Source organism: Bubalus kerabau, chromosome 8 (assembly GCF_029407905.1).
Source record: "Bubalus kerabau isolate K-KA32 ecotype Philippines breed swamp buffalo chromosome 8, PCC_UOA_SB_1v2, whole genome shotgun sequence".
NCBI classification, from domain to species: domain Eukaryota; kingdom Metazoa; phylum Chordata; class Mammalia; order Artiodactyla; family Bovidae; genus Bubalus; species Bubalus kerabau.
In genome coordinates this window covers 98,314,968-98,337,908 of record NC_073631.1, presented here as the reverse complement: position 1 = coordinate 98,337,908, position 22,941 = coordinate 98,314,968, and the positions used below count along the sequence as shown (strand labels likewise).

General features: G+C 40.0%; 1 protein-coding gene and 1 long non-coding RNA gene across 4 annotated transcripts in view; one reads left to right on the top strand and one right to left on the bottom strand.

Moving 5' to 3' along the window:
• Positions 1–18,037, top strand: part of LOC129659509 (uncharacterized) — a 48,595-nt gene extending 30,558 nt beyond the window's left edge. For 2 of the 3 annotated variants that reach the window (XR_008718100.1, XR_008718101.1), the window contains one exon: positions 4,906–6,423. This is a non-coding gene — a long non-coding RNA (uncharacterized LOC129659509). Of the gene's footprint in view, positions 1–4,905; positions 6,424–13,306; positions 13,493–17,881 lie in introns of those variants that run through there. The other variant, XR_008718102.1, reaches the window with a different exon arrangement.
• Positions 1–22,941, bottom strand: part of MKLN1 (muskelin 1) — a 381,880-nt gene that overhangs the window by 236,807 nt on the left and 122,132 nt on the right. The window lies entirely within an intron of this gene.

Sequence of the window (22,941 nt, the reverse complement as noted above, 5' to 3'; positions counted from 1 at the left end):
GGAGCAGGCACCTACCCTAGAGCAGTACACTTATGCTCATATGACAACGTGTCAGAGGAAGTTCTTCCTAACTGCCTATACTTGATGGTGAGCAGCCAAACCAGTCAGGCCCTTTGGAGGGTTGAATATGAAATACAAAGAGGGAGTCAGCAGCGGGGAGAAACAAAAAGATTCACAGAGAGAAGAAAGCCGACATCACGTAGCAGCAGAAACCATGAGCAATAGAAACTGTGAGACAGAGAAAAGAATAGAAAGTACTTAGTAGCAAGGGCAACAGAATAGAGTCACAATAATAGCAGATAATTAGAGCACAAAGCAACAGATATTTACTGCCAAAGAGCCCGCAAGATAACCCAGCTGCTATGGCTGTCTTGTGTGCTGAATCACCTTCCAGTCCCCACTGGTCATTACTTAAACTTAGATGGAGGCAACTTGAGTCTATCTGTGTTCTGAAAATTAAATTTTTGCCTCCTGGTGTCTGTATCAGTCAGGAAACTCACACTCCACTGGGATTTTGACAATAATTTAATGAAGACACTATTTACGAAGGTGTAGGCAGGGTTTCTGGAGCATAGGAAGTATTGAGGCACCCAAGGACTAGTGAGAGTAGAAGCCCAGGGCTGAAGAGACAAGGGATGGAAAAGGTGTTATGAGAGTCCTGATGGAGCTCGAGCTGCGAAAGGGCATAGCTGCTGCCAGAACCTGGTGCTAAAGCAGAAGAAGGAAGAAGAAATACCTCAACCTCTTTTTTTCTCCTACCCTTTGATACTTGCTGATGCCTCCCATTGGCTAAACCCAACAGTAAGCAAGAGGGCAATGGAGCCCAGGCGAGTCATCTGTAGATAACAGCCTCAGGGGGCACAGAGCAGGGAATAGGAGGATAGGACGCTGTCATGGGCTACCTAGTGCTCCTCGAAAAAATATATCCACATGCTACTGCCTGGGACCTGAGAAAATAATAGTACATGCAAAGGATGTGACTGAGTTCAGGATCCCGAGTGGAAGAGCATACGAATCCTAGTTTACATGGATGGGCCCTAAGTGCAATCACATGTATCCTAATAAAAGAGAAGCAGGCGGAGTTCTGAGAGAGAAGAGGAGGAAGCAGCATGTCCACAGAATCAGAACTAGCGTGAAGTGGCCACAAGCCAGGGAATCCCGAAGCCATCAGAAGCTGGAAGAGACGAGGAACAGATTCATCCTTAGAGCCTTCAGAGGGAGCCTGGCCCTGCCAAAGCCTTGATTTCAGGCTTCTGGCCTCCAGAACTTTGAGAAAATAAAATTATGTTGTTATTAGCCACCCAGTTTAGTAATTTGTTACAGCAGTCACAGGAAACTAATCCAGGGGCCAAACAGAGAATAAGGAGCGCAAAATCTATTCATCTTAAATGCTGTGTTGACTAACATGATATCCCCAGTTACTTTGACTGGAAATTCTTTTGCCTACCTTCGGTATTCCCTTTGGTACTTCTTTTTGGACCACTCATATGATTCAGATAAAAAGCTCCCTAGTTATAGTGACTTTTGCATACAAATATTTTTTCCTCCTAACTAGATTATAAATTCGCCTTTAGAACAAGAACCTTGTCTTGCCCATCTTTGTATCCCATGAAAATCCTAGCACAGTACTTTGAACAGAGTGCACATTCTGTAATTGGTAAATGAGAAAGAAAGCTTCCATTTGTCCATCCATAAATGGAAAATAACAATTTCCACTGACTTGCCTTTCAGAGATAATAATGGCAGTGTTTCCTGGAAACAATTTCTGTACCTGTAATAGAATGATAGAACTGAAACACCCATTCCTGCTGGAGCAGTTCCTTTAAAAAAAAGAAAAACCATTTGGTTTTAGCGTGTTATCTATCCCATGTGGAGCTAAACCTGCTTGCAGTTTCACCCCAAGGAGGAAAAGGCAAGATAATTAAGAAAATACTAGCGCTGAATATTGTTTTTTTTTCCTCAGGAATTCTGATTCATCAAATAAATATGTATCAAAAGACTATTATGTTAAAGTACAGTCCATAAATGCTGGGGGAATACACACACATGTATACACACATAGAATATGCTGTAATTCCAAGTTAGTAGTTGCCACACAACATGATGAATGCTTTTTTATAAAAACAAGATGCTACGGGACCAGAAGGAACTCTATCGATGGAAGGTTTCACCAAAAAAAAAGGTCACATTCAAGCTGGTCTTTTAGGACTTTATCAGGCAGAGCAAAGTCGAGAACATTTGGGGACCAAGAGAAATAACTTTGCTTGAGCTGTTGCCAAGCAAGCCACACCCTCAGTTCAGCCCTGTTGTATCCACAAAGACCTATTTTTATTCATTATCCACATAGTTTCTTTTCAAGAGAGGAAGAGAATGCTGGGTACTTCCCTGTTTTGCACCTAGATTATTTTATATGTCACTGACAAATTATCAGGAGGGAAAGCAGAGGTTGACTTCTGACAAGTCAAATAATGAGTCCAAGTAGCCATCCTATAATGAGTTAATGAAAACTCTTGTCTTTCCTGAGCTTCTCCCTCATTTCTGAAAACTGAGGCAGGCTATGCTGTGAGAGTGCGTGATACCAGGGCATAAATAGCTTTGAGGAAAGCAGGCAAGGAATGAAAACTCTCCCTGGTCTCACAGCCCCAGATCAGGAGGCCCTTCTTTGTGGCAAAGCCCCCTTGAAGGAGGATTATGGCTGAAGCCCTCTGTCCTCCCGTAGACTGACCTTCAGATGGCTCCTTGAGGAACAGTTCTGTCCGGGGCACCGCCCAGTGTTTCTCCCAGCCCAGCCCTGCTGGGCCTCTGAGACCAGAACTGTGCTGCATATGAGTGGGAGGAGAAAACTCAGGAAAGCAGCCAGCAGACAGGGAAAGAGCAACCTAAACCCACCAAGGGGCAGAGGGTTCCCCATCCTCCCCCTGCAGCTTCCACTGGAAAACAGGGAAGCCAGGCAATCAGATTCCAGCCTGAAAGTACCCATCGCTTGTCCTTGTTTTCTCAAGAAGCCTCTACCTTCCAGACCTTGCCAGGAAGCCGGCGGCATTTTCATGAAGCAGTAATAACAAGGACAGAGCGTTCTAGCCTGCTGGAGCCTGCTGGCTGGTCACTCTTTCCACTGCCTTTTGTTTTCATGCAGCATTCCCTCACTTGCTTCTCAGATTCCTCAGGGCTTTGAAAAAGCCACAAATGCTCCACACAGTGACACCACCCAGCGGGCTGGCAGACATCGCTGACACGAACCCTGCCCTAAGCGATGGCATGTATGCAAGTCCTGACAACTGGCACCCAGCCACACACCTAGTAAGAGGCAAGACAGCTCCCAGAAAGCTAACATAGTCCCCCATCAACCCAGCTGTCAAAGGTGGGACTTTAAGTCCCCAGTCAGTGGGCTGGTCAATTATACACCCAACATCTACAACATATGTTGGGCAGTGGTACTTCTCTACCCATCTTCAAGGATCTAAGTGCAGATAAATCTATCTATCCAATATAGATGTTACCAACAAAGTGCTAGGGCCCTTTCACCATATTAGACTGTGCATACGTACATAGAGCTGATGCTCTCAATGATACAAATTTATTCATAATTACTGGGTTTTAGTATCACCTGTTTCAAACCACACTCCAGAGTTACCCTAACAGAATCTGTGAAAATAGGACCCAGATATGTGTAGTTTTTTTAAAAAACTTGACACTGTTGGTTAGACTGTAAAATGAGAGAAATTCTCATGTATCATTGATGAGAGTAAGAAGTAGTTCAGCATCTGTGGAGAATAATCTAGAGAGCAATCTAGTGAAGTTGAGAATGCATAGTCTATTCCTTAATAACTTCTATTCTAGATATATTCCCTAGAAGAACTCTTATACAGGAGCTTGTGGAGGCATACGCCAGATCATTAATTATATAGCAATTTGAAATAGCAAAAAACTAGACATAACAAATATCCACCTATAGACCATCCATTCTAGAATATTTATACAATGAGACTATATTGCAGTACTACATAGTATGTTATTACTATGTTATAAAAAATGAACCAGCTCTGCAAGTATCACATGGATAAATCTTAAAAGCATGATGTTGAAAAAAGTTCTAGAAAAATATGTACACCATTTATGTACATGTTTAAACACCTAATATATATATATTTGTAGCAAAAATGTAAAAACAAATGTGGGAAGGATTCTCACTATCTTTAAGAGACTGGCTATCTCTGAGGACAGATGGAATGAAAGGGCCTTTTTTTGTAACTAAAATGTTTTACTTATAGCTTAAAAACCTTAAGCAAATATGGCAAGTTGATATAATTTATTAAATCTGGATAATACATATATGTTGCACAGGTAACTCTGAGGGTCATCCATAGCGGAGGGATCTCTTGAAATTTTTAGGGTTCTCAAATATTGAAATTCAAAGTTTGTTTATAGGGATGGCTCGTATCAGTGAGCCTTCAGATCCTTTCTACTCTGTTTTTTCAGACTCTCCAACTTTTAATTGTCTCTCCATCCCCTGAACTTTTCTAGAGCTCTAATTATCTGTAGTGTTCATTTGGCAATTCTGTACGTTCCTGTACGTTGCTGAAATAGGCAATTATTCACTCAATAAGTTTATGTCTTACTTCTTGAATTAGGCTATCAGCTTCTTCAGAATAGGGATCATATCTTGTTCATTTTTGTATTTTTTATAATAGTTAACACAGATAAGCAGTAAAGCATATGATTAAGAATATAAGATAAAAACAAGTTCAGAAATGTGGCAGGATATAAGAACAATATACAAAAATCAATTGTATTTCTATACAATAGCAATGAACAGTCAGAAAATGAAATTCAGTGCAATCCTCTCCATATCTTACTGCTTTTTCTTTTTTCCTTTTTTCTCTTCTTTTTAATTTTTTTTTTCAGAAATCATCAAGCTGATGCTACATTTCATATGGAAATGTAACCCAGAATAACCAAAACATTTTGGAAAAGGAAGAACAAATTTGGAAGATACACATTTCCTGACTTCAGAACTTATTAAAAAAACCTACAGAAATCAAGGTATAAGGCATAAGAACTCATGTTTAGATCAAAGGAATAGAACTGAATGTCCAGAAATAAACCCTCAAGTACATGGTCAATTTACTTTTTTTGACAAGGGACCCAAGACAATTCAATAGGCAAAAGGTAGTTTTCTCAATAAATACTGCTGGAACAACTGGGTTCAGTTCAGTTCAGTTCAGTCGCTCAGTTGTGTCCACTGGGTATCCACGTGTAAAAGAATGAAGTTGGGCTATACCTTACACCATACAAATAAATTAACTCAAAATGGATCATAGACCTAAATGTAAGAGCTAAAACTACAAAACTCCTAGAAGAAAACAGAGAAAATGTTTATGACCTTGGATATGGCAAGGTTTCTTAATATGCTGCCAAAAGCAGATGTGACCAAAAAATAAATAAATAAATCAGACTTCAAAATTAAAAACTTTTGTGCTTCACAGAACACCATCAAGATAGTAAGAGGACAACAACAGAATGGGAGAAAACCTTTGCAAATTGTATATTGACAGGGAACTTAAAGCTAGAATATATACAAATGTATTATGACTCAATAATAAGAAGACAACCCAGTTAAATCATGGGCAACGAATTTGAATGAAATTCCTCCAAAGAATCTATACAAATTGCCAATACACACAAGAAGAGACACTAAGCATCACTAGTCATTAGGGAAATGCAAGTCAAAACCTCACAAGGGACAGCTCTTCACACCCACAAGGATGGCTATAATAAGAACAGACAATAACAAGTGTTTGTAAGGATATAGAGAAATTGGAACCCTCACACACTGTGGGTGGGCATGTAAAATGATGCAGCCACTTTGGAAAACGGTTTGGTAGTTTCTCAAAATTCTAAGCATGGACTTACTATAATACTCATCAATTCCACTCCCAGGCACATACTCAAGAGAAATGAAAACATAGCTCCACACAAAAGCTTATACATGAACGTTCATAGCAGGGTTATTTGCAGTGGTTAAAAAGTGGAGACAACCTATGTCCATGAAGTGATGAATGGGTAAACAAAATGTTTTACATGCATACAATAGAACATTTTCTGCATGAAGTACTGATGTATGTGACAACATGGATAAACTTTGAAAACATTATGCTAAGCAAAAGAAGCTATTCACGAAAGACTATAGATTGTATTGATAGATAAGGTCTTTAATGAGGTTAAGTTAAAATGAAGTCTTTAAGGTGGGCCCTAATTCAATATGCACAGCAAGACACCAGGACTGCCCACGCATAGAGAAAAGAACATCTGAGGACACAGCAAGAAGGCAGACACGTGCGAGCCAAGAAGTGAGGTTTCAGGAGCAGTGAGACCTGCTGACATCTTGGACTTTTAGCCTTTAGCACTGTGAGAAAATAAATTGCTGCTGTTTAAACTACTCAGGCTAAGGTATTTTGTCATGGCAGCTATAGCAAACTAACACAATGGTTTTTTTGAGTGTGTAACAATGCTGTGGTGTATAAGAAAGGCCTATGCTTTGAATTATTGTATTTTGCAGAGTGGCATCTTTTGATCACTTATATAATCAATTGCTAGAAACATGAGAACTCTCTAGAAGCTCAAGTTTAGTGCAATAGTTACCATGAACAGGCCCATAAAGCCCTGGCCTTTGAAAATGCCCTATTCACCTGTTCAAGAAGGTAAACACTTAGAAGATCTCTCCAGACCCATGGGATTTTCATAAATTGGTAGAGACTGATCCAGATCTGCTTATAACCAGGGAAAATGTCATTTAAAATGATGTTAATTACTGAGAACTTTTAATAACATGGGGAAATGATTATAATAGTAAGTAAAAATTCAGCATGCAAATTTAACATGTATAGATAGAATCACCTTATCTGTATAATGATATGCATAGAAGAAAGACTTAATAGAAATACAGTCCAAGTTAATATTAGTTTCTCTTTGTGGTGAGACTATGGATTATTTTTGATTTATTCTTTGTACCTCTCTGTTATTTCTGAATTTTCCAAAGTGATCACATATTAGCTTATAATCACAAAATATGCTTACATTTTAAAAACTAAAAACTGAGGCAGAGGGTATATAACCCAATGCTGGGACTGAGAATCATCTCCAGGAGATATGGTTCCGGGACTCAGAGGTCAAATCTGTCAGAGATCCTCCCTTCAGACCTCTACCTCCCAATTCTAAATTTAGGCTACTCTTTCTGGATTTATGTGGCCACCTCTCTTTCTCTCCCAATGACTCAACCAAATATCTCCCTTTCTCTTCCCTGCCTTTCTCCCAACATTTGTACTCTGAGGCTACCCACAGTGACGCACTGATAGCTGTGTCCTTCGTGAGCAGTGTGGCTAAGAAGTAGCACAAAATGAGAGGAGGGGGTCAAGAGAAGGGAGATACTGAGGGAGATGCTTCTGAGGTTTCCGTCCTTGTGGACATTTGACTCTCCTGGCCTCTGTCTGCTGCTGCTAAGTCACTTCAGTCATGTCCGACTCTATGCAACCCCGTAGACGGCAGCCCACCAGGCTCCCCCATCCCTGGGATTCTCCAGGCAAGCACATTGGACTGGGCTGCCATTACCTTCTCCAATGCATGAAAGTGAAAGTGAAGTCACTTAGCCGTGTCTGAATCTTAGCGACCCCATGGATTGCAGCCCACCAGGCTCCTCCATCCATGGGATTTTCCAGGCAAGAGTATTGGAGTGGGGTGCCATTGCCTTCTCTGTGGCCTCTGTCTACTCCTCTCTTGTTCCTCCTCCTTAGGGGAGGGGCTTAATCTGCTTTGTGAATTGCAAAGTACACATGGCAGGTTCAGCTTAGCTTCTCCTTTCTTTCAGAAGGTTATGTATCTACCTGCCCACAGTGAGGATATCACCTTAGTTTACTCCTCTGGGGGCAGGGTCCCCTTCCTGCTCCCACTGCTACTCCCAGCGTGAGAGGTCCTACTCTGGTCAAATTTTATTTGTGACTGGGTAAACAAGTTGACCTAACTCATTTAGTATTTAGCAATCCATTATCTCTTACAATAAACAGCCTTTATCAACAATTGAAGTGGCATTTTGGTCTCTATCTGCTCACTCTTTTGTTTCATTTTACCAGTTGACCAGAACCCAGGATAGGGATTGGGGGAAAGAATGGGAACTTATCAGAAACTTGAAAAAGGAAATAATACTTGTTAAGAGCCAGCTATGTGCCCAGCACTAAGACATGTTTTACGTATGTTCACTTATTTAATCCCTAAAACCACCCCCATATTTTACATTATTTTCCCATCTCACAGAAAAAGAAACTGAGGCTCAGAGAGGTTAAGAATTTTCCAAAGTCTCACAGCTAAAGAGTGGCTGATGTCTCTTTGACTTCAAAGCCCAAGCATTTTCCACTGCATAAGACATTGTTTTCAGGTGCCACCAAGGCACTCCTCAGTGACTGGGGCAACAATCTTATCTTTCTTAATACTTCATCCTAACCATTTGATCTTGGAGAAGGCAATGGCACCCCACTCCAGTACTCTTTCCTGGAAAATCCCATGGACGGAGGAGCCTGGTAGGCTGCAGTCCGTGGGGTCACTAGAGTCAGACACTACTGAGTGACTTCACTTTCACTTTTCACTTTCATGCATTGGAGAAGGAAATGGCAACCCACTCCAGTGTTCTTGCCTGGAGAATCCCAGGGACGGAGAAGCCTGGTGGGCTGCCGTCTATGGGGTCGCACAGAGTCGAACACGACTGAAGCGACTTAGCAGCAGCAGCAGCAACCATTTGATTTATCATCCTAACCTTAATCTATCAGTGCAAGGGAGGAAACCAGGATACAACCAAAGGACAAGGAGCAAGGAAATTACAAAGAAACATCAAGAAATGTATTTTTCCCCAGTTTTCTTGGGGACTTTTGGACAAATGGCCTTCCCTGTCCCCCAACTTGTGCTCTGGAATCCCCCAGTTGTAAAATAATTCAATAATACCCAATCCTCCTTAGGTCAGATCACATGTCATGCTTCCCTGAGACTGGCCTCATCATGGTTGTCCTTTTACATCCACTTGCTATTAAAAAAACAAACAAATGTATGTCATATTGCTCTGGATAGCACATGGAGTAAAAATAATTATGTTGAATAATGAATCAGCTTAGCAGTATATGAAAACCAGAAGTACTGAACTGATGAACAGAAAATGATTTTAAAATGCCAGTCATAGGGGCTGACCCTTTAAAGAGACAAGCTGAGGAAGATGTTTTGATGTGACCCCTGGAGGACAGTCTGCTGGCAGGCTAAACCACAGCCAACTGAGAGGGCCAACTACTCCCCAGATGCCTAAGGACCAGGAGCATTTCCAGGAGCTCAAACCGCTGCTACTTTCTTCTCAACCTCCCAACCAAAGCTCAGAAAGTGCAAGGGCACCCCACAGGCCACTGAGCACACTCCCAATTGTCCTCTAGGGAAATCTGATGCTGAAAAATGGACCTTTTCCAAAATAGTGGTTCAAACCAGATGAGGAATTACAGAGAAGACAGCCTTCCATGGTAAATACCCAGCCTCCAAATCCCCAATGTCTTCATTAGGGGACTGAAAACACAGGCACACCAGCTGGTCTCCACTGCTTTGAAGCACTGTGGCACAGTGGAAAGAGCAATGCTGTAGGGCTGGAAATAAGAGACTAGCCTTCCAGTCCCCAGCTCTGCCAAGTTTTAGCTGGGTGACCTTGACAAAGGTACTTAAATTCTCTGGGTCTCACTTTCCTCATTTGTTAAATGAGGTTTGATTAAACCACGGTGCCTTCTGGTTCTGAAATCCTATCTTTCATCTTAGGATTCCCACCTTACATTTAAAGAAAATCACAGCAGGTTCTTGGGTGTTGTGTTTCTTGGAGATCTTGCCTCTCACCTTTTCAATATTCTTCGTTGGCTTTCCTTCCACAAGATTAAACCTAAATTCTTTAGCGTGACATTCAAGGTTCTTTGAGATCAGTCCATGCCTAGCTATTCAGCTGCCCTCCTCTTGCTCTCACCAATCATGTATTCTGTTCTGGCTATACTGGTCTATGTGTATGCCCCGTGCAATTTCAAATACTCACTGAGCATGTACTCTGTGCTAGACACATCAGTAAGTCTTTTCACGTATTGTATTACTTTGTATTAATTAATAGACCTCATTGCTATACAAACAAGCTATGTAGGGTCAATCAGTTCAGTTCAGTCGCTCAGTCATGTCCGACTCTTTGCGACCCCATGAATCACAGCACGCCTCCCTGTCCATCACCAACTCCCGGAGTTCACCCATACTCACGTCCATTGAGTCAGTGATGCCATCCAGCCATCTCATCCTCTGTCATCCCCTTCTCCTCCTGCCCCCAATCCCTCCCAGCATCAGAGTCTTTTCCAATGAATCAACTCTTCCCATGAGGTGGCCAAAGTACTGGAGTTTCAGCTTTAGCATCATTCCTTCCAAAGAAATCCCAAGGCTGATCTCCTTCAGAATGGACTGGTTGGATCTCCTTGCAGTCCAAGGGACTCTCAAGAGTCTTCTCCAATACTACAGTTCAAAAGCATCAATTCTTCAGCGCTCAGCCTTCTTCACAGTCCAACTCTCACATCCATACGTGACCACAGGAAAAACCATAGCCTTGACTAGACGGACCTTTGTTGGCAAAGTAATGTTTCTGCTTTTCAATATGCTATTTAGGTTGGTCATAACTTTCCTTCCAAGGAGTAAGCATCTTTTAATTTCATGGCTGCAGTCACCATCTGCAGTGATTTTGGAGCCCCCCAAAATAAAGTCTGACACTGTTTCCACTGTTTCCCCATCTATTTCCCATGAAGTGATGGGACCAGATGCCAGGATCTTTGTTTTCAGAATGTTGAGCTTTAAGCCAACTTTTTCACTCTCCACTTTCACTTTCATCAAGAGGCTTTTTAGTTCCTCTTCCCTTTCTGCCATAAGGGTGGTGTCATCTGCATATCTGAGGTTATTGATATTTCTGCCGGCAATCTTGATTCCAGCTTGTGTTTCTTCCAGCCCAGCGTTTCTCATGATGTACTCTGCATAGAAGTTAAATAAGCAGGGTGACAATACACAGCCTTGACATACTCCTTTTCCTATTTGGAACCAGTCTGTTGTTCCATGTCCAGTTCTAACTGTTGCTTCCTGACCTGCATACAAATTTCTCAAGAGGCAAATCAGGTGGTCTGGTATTCCCATCTCTTTCAGAATTTTCCACAGTTTATTGTGATCCACCCAGTCAAAGGCTTTGGCATAGTCAATAAAGCAGAAATAGATGTTTTTCTGGAACTCTCTTGCTTTTTCCATGATCCAGCGGATGTTTGCAATTTGATCTCTGGTTCCTCTGCCTTTAGATTAATGCAATAGATTAGTCATGTAACAGTTCAGTGTGGCAAGCCACCTTCCACCCAGGGTCCTTCTATTTTGCAGCTCCTCCATCCTCTAAGTTTCAGAGTCCTTTACTTCCAAAGCTAATAGCTAGGAAAAAGAAGAAAGAAAAGGCACACCTACTCTTATCCTGGCCAAGAAATGATGTACATCACTTCTGCTCACATCCAATTAATGAGAACCAATCATTTGATTCCCCCAGAAGTATAAGGCATTAGAAACTGGTCAGGCCAACTCCCAGAACACTTGATGCTATGGAAGAAGAGCATGAGTCTTGGATGGTCAGCTAGGCATTTCATGCCCTTCCTTGATCTGTCTGCTTAGTAATGTCTTATTCACCCTTCAGTCCAAGTGCTACCTTCATTGTGAAGTCTTCTCTGACCTACATAGGCAGTTCTGTTGTTCAGTCACCAAGTTGTGTCTGACTGTTTGCAACTCCATGGACTGCAGCATGCCAGGCGTCCCTGTCCCTCACCATCTCCCAGAGTTTGCCCAAGTTCATTTCCCTTGCAGTTCTAGGTCTTTCTTTTTCTATGCCTCATGCACTTTTCACATTTCCCCATTATGACAATTATCATAATGTACTGTGTGGTTTGCTTGCCAGTCTACTCAACTGGACTATGAGCCTTAAGGGCAAAAATACTGTCTTTTTATTTTTGTATTTGGAAATCTTAGCATGCATGTGTGCGTACTAAGTTGCGTCCAGCTCTTTGCGAACTCCTGGACTATAGCCCACTAGGCTCCTCTGTCCATGGAATTTTCCAGGGAAGAATACTGGAGTGGGTTTCCATTTCCTTCTCCAGGAGATCGTCCCAACTCAGGGATTGAACCCGCATCTCTTGTGTCTTATGCATTGGCAGGCACGTTCTTTACCACTGCGCCACTGCAGAGTGCTTGGTAATAGTAGTTTTACAATGAGATTTAATGAATTAATGTTAATGAATATTATCAGTGAGTGTATGAATGAATGCCCTAAGGAAAAGAAGTTGGTTTTTACAGAGGAACAAAACCTCAGTTTAAAAAAATATTGATGAAAAAAAAAATATTGATGATTCAATCTTATCCATAATGCTAAAAGGAAAATAAGCTTTCCATACAAATGTTACAATTATAACCAATATTTTATATTATTATCAATATTCCTTTAGCATCTCCCTGAGGGTAGGGACCCTATACATTTGGTTCTTTGATCTGACTCCACCATCTAGCACACTATCTGGCACATAGTAGGAACTCAGTAAATGTTTCAGGAAGAATGAAAGGATATAGAAATGAATGAAGATGGCACCCTTAATCCCATGAGCCACACAATAAACACATGGCTTACAGTACAAGAGAAAAGTGTTGATGGGGAGGTGAAAACTTACACCACAACTAGAAAAACAGAACAGAGTGCACATCGGGACTCTTATTATCATTACCTCGTACAAGCTATGTCATCATCCTCTTTATATAAGAAGATGAACAAACATAATTGGAGGAAACTAGAATCTCAGTGGCAATAGTTGCCTGTGAGTAAAATTAGGACAAATGGATGTCTCTAAAATGGCTGTACTATGAAATAGCCTTTATAAATTGGTTAATGAGAGAAGCAGGAAGCAAGAGTGCAGACAATTATGGAGTCGTGACAACTCTGAAAAATATATTGAGAAAAGACGAAAACATGTTTTTCATAGTTTCTGAAGAGGTGAAGGGGACAACAGAGGATGAAATGGTTGGATGGCATCACCGACTCAATGGACATGAGTTTGAGCAAGCCCCGGGAGTTGGTGATGGACAGGGAAGCTTGGTGTGTTGCAGTCCATGAGGTTGCAAAGAGTCGGACATGACTGAGCAACTGAACTGAAATGAAATGAGAGACAATTCTACAATGTTTATAATACATTTATTCTCATAGGTCCCATGTGACAAAGTTTGGATTAGATATTGCAGATGGCTTCAAGGGGATTACTTGCCAGACTTTGTCATGAGAAGCATTTGACGAGAAGGACAAAGTGCACATGCATAAGCAACTTCCAATCAGAACCTCTGCACGGGCTTGGCCAGGTATCCGGAGAATCTGGGAAGTCCTAAACATACACAAGTAAGTTTGCAGTGTGAACTGATCTGTGATGGTAACAAAGTCGGTGCTGATACTGACGGATTTTTTCTATGAACTGACCTAGGTGTTAATGGTAGGTCTAGGCATCAAGTAACCTGAAAAATAAGACAGTACACTTTTGCAAACCTTTGATGATACATGAGCTTGAAACCACTGGCCTGCCCTGAGGAGCTATCTGTCTCCCCCTGTGGCAGGAACTGCTATCAGCTCAGCACACAGATGGACTAAGCTTCCTAGCCTCTTTTGAAATTGGGCAGAGCTGTATGCCAGAGTTCCGGCAAATAGAAAGTGGGTGGAAGCACTGGATGTCAGTTCCAGGTCTGGCCCATGGAAAGCCTCCTGTGTAATATACAGCAGGCTCTCTCCCTACCCACTGGCTGAATGTGGAGAGGATTCTGAGAACCTAGAGGAAGCTAGAGCCATGTGTTGGAAGAAGTCTGTGAATTACTGCATAGATTTACCACTGCATCCCACACATCTCCACCCCTACTAATTTATATTATACTATATAGTCAAGAACAATAGCTTTTCATTGGGCCAAACCATTATTTTGAAGTCCTTTGTTATAACAGTTAGCTTATCTTGACTAATACATCCTATTTCTGAACTTTCCTCCTGGTCACAAGTAGGAAGAGAGGGTAGGGTGAATTTCAAGAGTCTCAGTCTACAGCTTCAGAGGATCAAGACAAAAGACGATATCAGAGACAAAGCTCAACATAAGGGAATATCATATTTAGCGGAATTCTAGAGTTACATTTAAAGCTTAGACATTCCCATAGAGCTAAAGCCATGCATGTTAGTCTCTGCTTATCTAACTAGTCCCCTCTGGTGGTTTTCATACTCTTGAGAGTACAGTGAATAATCATCTCCCAAACATAGTTATCATATGAACCCTCAGTATAGTCCATTCAAATTTATGTGCTTAGGATCTAGCCAGATAATATGTGTGTGCTTACTTAGTCATGTTCAACTCTTTGTGATCCCATTGACTATAGCCCACTAGGCTCCTCTGTTCATGGAATTTCCCAGCCAAAAGATATTGGAGTGGGTTGCCATTACCTCCTCCAGGGGATCTTCCCAACCCAAGGATCGAATCTGAGTCTCTTGCACTGGCAAGCGGATTCTTTCCCACTGCGCCACCTGTGAAGCCCCTAGTCAGATAGCACAACATTTAAAACCTGTTTTGCTTTTTACTAAACATGGTAATTATGAAGAAGAAAAAATCAACTAGTAAGTAACTTTGTGTTTGAAGGTATATTTTTAAAGTGATTATGCAAGGTTTGGTTGAATAAAATACTAATGAAATTATGGGGGAGCCAACCAAGCACTGTGGCAAAAAAAAAAAAAAAAAAACAAGGCCTTTTAGTGCTTGCCTGAAGATGTTATTGGGAAACTTTTGTTTACTTGCCAGACTTTGAAAATTAAATCCTTCTTCAAGTAGCCTCGGGTGTTAAGGACAATAAATAAGATGTGCTGATTGAAAACATTTTAAAAAACAACTTGTTATAGCTTTTAAAATAACAAGGGATAAATCCAGCTTGAAACGGGATATACCAAATTCATGTGGCCTGCTGGATAAAACACCAAGCTTTAAAGCTGGATTCTACAGGTCATCATTGTATTGATGCTCTACCAAATGAAATTTTGCAGGGGCCTGAGACAATAGCCCTAGGAAATGCTAGGTAGCTTCTACCTGTAAACCTGATCCCATTAACGAAAGGGGCGATTGATCTCCCTTATCTTGAAAGTGCATAGATAAAGGGATGAACTGGAAGTTGGTCATGATTCAGGGGGAGGAAAAGGTAAGAGATTTAGGAGAAAGTCTCATTTTTTTGAAAGAGTCCCTGAGGGCTTAGATGAAAGAATCAGTCTTGAAATAGTACTTTTCAAGAAATAAATTCTCTTGCCCTATTTTCAAGAGGTATAAACTAAGCTATAATGATCCTCTAAATTTTCTAAAACCTCATCTTCTATCCCTTTTTCCAAGGCACTCCATTCCTTTGTCTTCCCATCTAAAATCTCTGGCTACAGTTAGATCCTGAAGAAGGAAATGGCTACCCACTCCAGTATTCTGGCCTGGAGAATTCCACGGACCGTATAGACCATGGGGTCGCAAAGAGACTCGACTGAGCAACTTTCACACACTGTTAAGACCTGGTACTTCTTAAAGTACCACAGCTATGTCTAAAATCACATAAGAATCCAGCAGACAAATAAGGCTTCCCAGGTGGCGCTAGTGGTAAAACCCACTTGCCAATCATGGGACTCAAAAGATGCAGATTCTATCCCTGGGTCGGGAAGATCCTCTGGAGAAAGAAATGGTAACCTGCTCCATTATTCTTGCATGGAAAATTCCATTGACAGAGGAACTGGGCTACAGTCCATGGGGCCGCAAAGAGTCAGACACAACTGAGCACACACCCACAGACAAACAGGTGGACTTAAGGAAATGTTGATAAGGTATGGTTAGGGAACTGACCTAAGGCTATCTCCCTCAAGATAGGATCTTTGATTAACACAAAGGATGTGTGGACTCCTTGTGCAGACTTGGCAGGAGTTCTTCAGGGGGAATCTGTGTGACCATGTAAGCTGTTACATGAGTGCTTCCCAACCTATTATCTCAATGATCAGATTCATTTTCCCCCCAAAGCTATAAGCTTTGAAAGAGTTTCATCTACTAAAGAAAATATACTAAGAATTTATTAGGTACTAGGTATTGCATTAATGAGTGCTTTACACACATTATCTAAAATCCTCAAATAGTCTGAAAAATAGAAACGATTACCCCATCTTACAGATGAGTAAACTAAAGTTCAGAGGTGTTAAATAATTAGCCCAAGTCTTACTGTTAGAAAGTAAATTCTGATTGGCCTTACCTCCATACCCACATTCTTTCCAATAGACTCTCTACCCTACAGATAGAGACACACACAACCAACCAGAAATTCATATTGTGAAGACACATCTTTATTATGAGTCAGTGTGGCATAATCCCCCATATTCCAGACCTCTGCCTCCCCACAAAAAAGAAAAGCTTTGCATTACTTAGTCAATCTGCTCAGGCTTTATTGTGAGTAAATATACAATGTCTTCTAGGCTTTTTTAAAGTATTGGACATGGTTCAAGTAAGTCCATTACTATCTGACTCTGAGATCCCAGAAAAAGTACCTTTACTGCCTCCCCTATCTAACTGGTAACTTGCAAGCCAAAATCTTTAAAAATTACAGAATAAATGGAGAAAAAGGATATTACTAATTCCAGTAGTAAAATGAAAATTGTTAGGCCAGTATCCTAAGATTAAGTTCTCTCCTGCTATGCAAAAAATTTCCAACAACTCCCTTGTTTTTGTGCTAGCTGAAAAACAAATAACAAAAACAAACATAAAAAGCAATCAAGCAATAGTAACCTAAAAGCCCTTCTGGGTATCCAGAAATACAGGACAACCTTGAGCAAAGTTTAACTGGCTGGATATTTAACTATTGTAAAATGAAAGTGTTTATTTGGAGATTTTAAAATAACTCATCTTCCTTAGAAACCCAAATTCTTACTTTTAGTAATGAACTCCTTTAACCTAGTTGCTTATATTTTCAATAGGTTAGTTATTTATAGCAACTCAAAGATAAGAAGTAAACATCAACCAAAGAGAACAGATGTATACTTTTTCCTCACCCTTGAATTTGAACAGTACTCAAGAAACATCTAAAGATCTGGCTATTTTGCATCCAAAGAAAATGCTCTTCCTTAATTGTTTATAGAGTCTAAAGTGGTTTTGGTTGGGGGGAGGAATGGAAGGCGAACGGAGAGTTATTTTAAAATGCCATAAAAGAGTCTTCTGTATCTGAACTCCCCAAAGTGTTCTGTCTTAAATACGTGTTAGCAAAAAGATTTGTTTATTCATAGCTAAATTCTGGCTAATGACTGATTTCAGAGTACCTTTTTCTGGGCTCAGAGAAAAAGTAGTCTCTGCTAGACTTCATATTCCAGAAAGTTCTGCCCTGACTGACCAACCTCAGAGATAAACTTGAGCTCCTGCATCAACTCCATAAAGAGGATAAAACCTCAGTCTTAATCTTCTTATCCTTTACACAGGATAAAGGCTGTCTCCTAGGTGTCAGGCAATAACTCAAAGCCCTTTTATCTGAACATTCAAAGTAGGGATGATCATTTTAAAACAGTACAAGTAGACAAGTTCTCTTTTTAAAAACCCATTTTTTAAACTGGCTCTCATCACCTTCACCCAGTGATCAGTATTAGCTTTATTAGTAGTGGGACATTCAGATATAATGTAGGCCTAATACGAGGCAGTAGGAAGTATACAGCATTCCCCAATGGAGAATTCTTACCAAAATGTTTAATCTGATTCTTCTCAAGTTTTTAGATCCAACTTTGAGTTTACAAGAAATACAGAGGACAGAAGAACAAGTTTAACAACACCAAGAGGAAACAATCAGACAAATCTAGCAAGTGGGACATTCTGTAGAACAATTTGCCCAGAATGGTTGAGAAGTCAATGAAGAAATTTGTGGGGGGAAGGAAAAAAGGGAGACATTCTTAAAGGATATATAGTTTGTTTGGCATAATGAAAAAGTTTTGGAAATAGTGGTGATTACACGTTGTGAATTTACTTAATGCCACTGAATTGAATACTTTAAAATGGTAAATTTTACATTATGTATACTTTACCACATATTTTTAAAAAGATATTTTGGGAACAAATAGTGAATATATGAATGTGGGTGGGTATTTAAATACTATTGAGAAGTTATATGAATTGTGTGAAATGTGATAATGGAACTGTGTACCTAACAAAGATGTGTATATTATTTAGAGATGAATGTTGAAATATTTAGGGGGGAAATATATTTTATATATATATATGTGCTTCTATGAGTGAAAAGTGAAAGCTTCAGTTGCTCAGTCATATCTGACTCTTTGCAACCTCATAAACTATAGCCTTCCAGGCTCCTCTGTCCATGGAATTCTCTAGGCAAGAATACTGGAGTGGGTTGCCATTCCCTTCTCCAGGGGATCTTCCCAACCCAGGGATCAAACTCGGATCTCTTGCATTGCAGGCAGATTCTTTACCATCTGAGCCACCAGGAAAGCCCCATATGCTTCTATAACTTGCTTTAAATAACTTCAGCAAAAAAGAAGAAAAAGGAAAACTTGAGAACATCTGGCAAACTTTCAGCAATTGTTTGATCTAGGTGATGAATATTGGATATTCATTATACTATTCTGATTCCTTCTCTCTATCAGAATTTTGCAAAGGAATCACAGACAAATCACCCTTCTGTAAAACAGCACAAACAATGATTGGAATTCTGAACTGGAGATATAAATTATTTTGAGGTGATGCTCTCTGGAAGGCCAGAGTTTCCAGGGTAAGGAGGACGGTGGCACAGGATGAGTGTTGGTGGTTAGAGTCATGTAACCCTAACAGAGGTGTTACATATAAAAAAAGCAGCTGAAAAGAAAGTTCAAAAGGGAGAAGCAAAAGTTTCAACCCAAAACTAGAGTGCCGGAAATCTGCACAGAGAATCATTGCTCTCAGCTATAACTGGCTCCTCTGCTACCCCTACGTCCTCCCTTGGGGTTTGGGCTGCTTAATTGCACTGAAAGGTCAAGAATTGTTGCAGCTCTGGGAGCTAAACAGAAAGGAAAAGGACTATTTTCACCAAAGGCACTGTAGGTCACTTCCTTTTTACAAAACAATGCACCGTAATGCAAGTCAAGATTGTGTCTCTCCTGTACAGTTTTGAAGTTCATCTCCATCCTCATACTTCATGAAGAGAACTTTAGTAAACCCTGACTAGAAGTGCACCCAGAAGAGAAAAGAAGAAGACTTTGAAAAAGAACCACCCAGAGCACTAATATAGTAAATTCATGGCTTCCCCTGCCCAAAATACCTGATAACATCTGCAAAGCGCTTCATTTATACCAACAATTGTAACCTTGTTATAAAACACAAATTGCTTTAATAATTCTTCAATTTCCCTATGGGTTAAAATCTTCCTTGGAAATCTTGAAATGAACAGCTTCTTCTCATGGATCTTTGATTTTAATGGCACTGTGAAGCATTCTTACTCACCAAGGTATTCTGCTCAGGTTTGGTTTGACCTGTCTTCTCTGCTACCTGCATCTCTGTATCTCTGTCAGGAACTTTCCTCTGACTACAAGCATCAAGGAGAGGAACATGAATCTTCTTTCTATCCTCTCCTTCCTACTCTGCGAGAGGGGAGAGTACCTTGATTGTAGGCAGAGATCTACATTTACAATGAGTAGGGTCGCTGGTCCTTCCTCATCCTCCTTCTCTCTCCACCCTCTTCCTTCCCTCTCTTTCCTCCTTCCAGGCAGCATCATCAATTTATGAGGGGCAACTCTCCCTCACACTACAAAGTTCAGCTATTAGTTCAGCTATTTTGTTCTTCTCCATTCTCTCCAATGTTCCTGATTGTTGCTGTCTTATCAACACACCCAAAGGAGAGTGATAACACTGCAAGATTCAAGTTTGGACTTAGGGCAAGGAAAAAATATCCCCTAAATCTTCTAACTTGGTTGTCAGATCTAGACCAGTTTAACAGAGAGCTCTGTATTAACATTTTAGGTGCAGCCTGATTAACAAAATATTATATTACTATTGGCTCTACTATCTGGGCAAAATCTGGATTTAGGTTTTCTTTTATCCTTTGTCCTAGTAATACTTTAATCTATCTATCCATCTATTCACCCAACCATCCATTTGTTCATGTATCTATCTTTCATCCATCTTCTATATATATCTAACAGCTTTTTTGAGATATACATCACATAATATACAATTCACCCATTTAAAGTATACCGCTCAATATTTTTATTATATTTACAGAGTTGTGTAAACATACCACAGTCAATTTTAGAATATTTTATCACCCCCCAAAAGAAACTTTGTACCCATTAGCAGTCACTCTGCATTTCCTCCTAACCTCCTCCATCAAACCTCAGCAATTAAGCAATTGCTGCTCTATTTTCTGTCTCTATAAAGTAGCTTTTCTGGATATTTCATATAAATGGAATCAAGCTTTTTTCACATAGCACCGTGTGTTCAAAGTTTATCCATGTTGCAGTAATTCATTCCTTTTCATTGCCAAATAACATCCACTGTATGGATATACCATATTTTATTTAACCATTCATCAGCTGATAGACATTGGGATTGTTTTCTTCCTTCCTTTTTTCCTTTCTTCCTTCCTGCCTCCCTCCTTTCCTTTCTTTTTTTGTAGACTGGAATAGCATAAACATTTTCAATAGCCAAAGAATGGAGAAGCAGGACTCTAGTTCAGGAATCAGCTTCTCTGGATTGTTTCTAATTTAAGACCATTATGAGTACTGCTGCTATGATCATGCATGTACAGTTTCTGTGCTGACATATATTTTCATTTCTTTTGGTTGTATATGTAGGAAAGAAGTTGCTGGGTTATATAGTATCCATCTGTTGTAGTCTTTTGAGGAGCTGCCAGACAGATTTCCAAAGTGGCATACCATTTTATATTTCCACCAGAATGTATAAAGATTCCAATTTCTCCACATCTTCACCAAACCTTAACATTATCTGTCTTTTTGATTATAGCCATCCTAGAGAGTATGAAGAGGTATCTCAGTTTAGATTAAAAAAAAATTTTTTTTAATTTATTTTATTCATTTAGTTTTTATTTTATTTTTGGGTGCTCTGGGTCTTCGTTGCTGCATGCACGCTTTCTCTAGTTGCGGAGAGCGTGAGCTACTTTCTAGTCGCAGTGTGTGGGTTTCCCACCGGAGTGGCTCTTCTTGTTGTGGGGCACTGGCTCTAAAGCCCATGGGCCTCAGTAGTTGTGGCACAAGGGCTCAAGAGCACAGGCTCAGGAGTTGTGGTGCACAGGCTTAGCTGCTCCGTGGCATGTGGGATCTTCTTGGACCAGGGATCAAACCAGTGTCCTCTGAGTTGCAAGGCAGATTCTTAACCACTGGACCACCAGGGAAGCCCTCATTTTAGTTTTGATTTGTGTTTCCCTGATGGCTAATGATGTTGAGCATCTTTTCATGTGCTTGTTAATTGGCCTTTTTTGTATATCTTCCTTAAAGGAATGTTTATTCAAATTCTTTGTTGATTTTATTTTTTTAGGGTATCAAATGTGATTGATTTTTATTGTTTTTGTAAGCAATTTAGGGTCTTCTGGGTACATCCATTTTGGGAGGAAACCAGGTTGCTTTTGTAGGGCATGCCTGATGTGGTCCTAAGATTGGTTCACATGGTTTTATTTATTTTAAAAAAGGCTTTTTGGAGTATAGTTGATTTACAGTGTTGCGTTATTTTCAGGTGTACATCAAAGTGAATCATTTATATTTATATATATATATATATGCTGCTGCTGCTGCTAAGTCGCTTCAGTCATGTCCGACTCTGTACGACCCCATAGACGGCAGCCCACCAGGCTCCTCTGTCCCTGGGATTCTCCAGGCAAGAATATTGGAGTGGGTTGCCATTTCCTTCTCCAATGCATGAAAGTGAAAACTGAAAGTGAAGTCACTCAGTCGTGCCTGACTCTTAGCGACCCCGTGGACTGCAGCCTACCAGGCTCCTCCGTCCATGGGATTTTCCAGGCAAGAGTACTGGAGTAGGGTGCCATTGCCTTTATACACATATATACATATATAAAACTAGTTAGTATAATCCTTTTTATTTTTGTGGAGTTGATAGTAATGTTCTCTTTTATTTCTGATTTTAGTAATCTGAATCTTCTCTCTTCATTTTTTGGTCAGTCTAGCTAAAGGTTTGTCATTTTGTTGATCTTTTCAAAGAACCAGCTTTGGGTTTTGTTCATTTTCTCTATTGTTTATCGTATCTTTTGTTTTATTAATTTCTGCTCTAATCTACTACTTCCTTCCATCTGCTTGATTTGGACTTAGTTTGCTCTTCTTTTTCTAGTTTCTAAAATGGAAGAATAGGTTATTGATCTTAGATCCTTTTCTTTTTTTCTCTTCAACATAAGCATTCACAGCTGTACATTTCCTTCTAGGAACTGCTTCGGTACATTCCATAAGTTTTGTTATGTTTTGCTTTTATTTTCATTCATCTCAAAGTATTTTCTAATTTCTTTAGCAGATTTTTTTTTTTTTTTGGACCTATTTGTTATTTAGGAGTAAATTATTTACCATCCAGATATCTGTGTATTTATCAAATTTCCTTGTCTTATTGATTCTACTTTATTTCCATTGTGGTCAGAACTCACACCTTTTATAACTTCAAACCTTTTAAATAACCTAGAGTATAGTCTATCCTGGAGAATAGTCCATATTCATATGAAAAGAATGTGTACTTTGCTGTTGGTTGTTGGAACATTTTATAGATGTCTGTTAGATCTAATTAGTTTATACTTTTGTTACAAACCCAATAATACATATTATAATTATTA